This window comes from Tupaia chinensis, unplaced genomic scaffold, assembly GCF_000334495.1.
Source record: "Tupaia chinensis unplaced genomic scaffold, TupChi_1.0 Scaffold000066_1, whole genome shotgun sequence".
NCBI classification, from domain to species: domain Eukaryota; kingdom Metazoa; phylum Chordata; class Mammalia; order Scandentia; family Tupaiidae; genus Tupaia; species Tupaia belangeri.
In genome coordinates, this window is record NW_006159525.1 from 7,455,643 (window position 1) to 7,456,952 (window position 1,310).

Here is a 1,310-nt window from a genome sequence, read left to right on the forward strand (position 1 = left end):
CTTTAAAAAAACTAAGAAAATAAAGAATAGGATCATAATGTTAAAGGAAACGAAAAAGTCAATCCTAAATATGTGTAAAAACAGGGTAAAACTCAGCATTTAAGCAATTTCTAGTTAAATGTGTAAATATCCCTCTAAAGAGTCATTAAAACGTTCACAAGCTATTACCCTTGTAATGAATCTAAATCTTAAGACTTAAAAATTAAAATATACACTACTATTTTAAAAGATGCTTTAAAGATAGAAGAAAAAAATAATTCACTACCTTTATTGTTTCAGGGTTCTGGAAAAACTGATGGAATAATCAATATCCGCACCAAAACCAATACACGCAAAGTTCTAAGTTACATGTTATAGGAATAGCGAGGAGCAGGAACAGCTCGGTGACAAGCATACTAAGCTCAAACAGGAATCAGAACCGCGTTCCCCGCGGAGGCCCAGCTCAACTAGCCCATCTCCTGAGCACAATAAGTCCTCCAGAAGCCCACCTTCAATAGCGAAAGCAGTCACTAAAACAGGCGATGGCGATTTTACTCCAGCGATAACATAATCCTCGGTCTTATTGTTGTGGAGCAGATGTCATTGTGGGTGGGGCTGACGCGCAGAGCAGCTGAAACCTTCTGTACCACCCCCCGCACACTTTCAATGGGCTAGAAGGGGCTCGAAGAGGTAAGGGGTTCGCTCTCCACCATCAATTCCCACTGAAAATAGAGCAGCTTTGATGTGGCCGTGGTCCTGGCAAAGGCCACAGTGAGCTTTTTAAGCAACTTCCCACGATTAAGTCCTACCCTGGAAAAGAGACCGTCTCTTTCTCCCCTCCCCTGCCGGCTCCTCCTCGGGACACTTGGCTGAGTCTTTCTTTCCCTCCTTCCCAGGCTGAAGTGAGGCGGCACCAAAGCCCGGACGGCCGCTTTTCTCTTCGCGCGGCGGGAACTCCGCGGGTAGGAAGCCGGGGTGGCTGGAAGGCGGCGGCCGACACTGTGGGGAGGCAGAGAAGGCTCACCCGGGACAAGCTGGGGTCGGGAGAGGAGGGCACGCGGGCCGCCGGGCCGGGGAGGCCGAGGTGACGAGGGAAATCTCCCGGCTCCGAGGTAGGACCGGGCGCTTCCGGCGGGCCTCGGGCGCTCCCGGCCCGGCGCAGCCTGCGTTCCGGGCTCCGGCCGAGCCGGATAGGGGGTGAGGACGCAGGGTAAACCGCGGCTCGCACTTGCCTGAGACCGGGTGACCACTAACTGGTAATAGTCTTTGCTCGGCGCGGGGCCTTGTCCTAAAATTTCGAACAGAGTCTCCGGCAGCCACGACGCCCTCTT

General features: G+C 51.8%; 1 protein-coding gene across 14 annotated transcripts in view; it reads left to right on the forward strand.

Annotated features, from left to right (window-relative positions):
* The first annotated feature begins 278 nt into the window (after positions 1-278).
* The window catches only part of TRIP12 (thyroid hormone receptor interactor 12), a 219,288-nt gene continuing 218,256 nt past the window's right edge, over positions 279-1,310 (forward strand). For 13 of the 14 annotated variants that reach the window (XM_014582397.2, XM_014582405.2, XM_006141919.3 and 10 more), the window contains exon 1: positions 280-941. The gene's annotated coding sequence lies outside the window, so the exon portion shown is untranslated. Of the gene's footprint in view, positions 942-1,310 lie in introns of all 14 variants that reach the window. The other variant, XM_006141920.3, reaches the window with a different exon arrangement.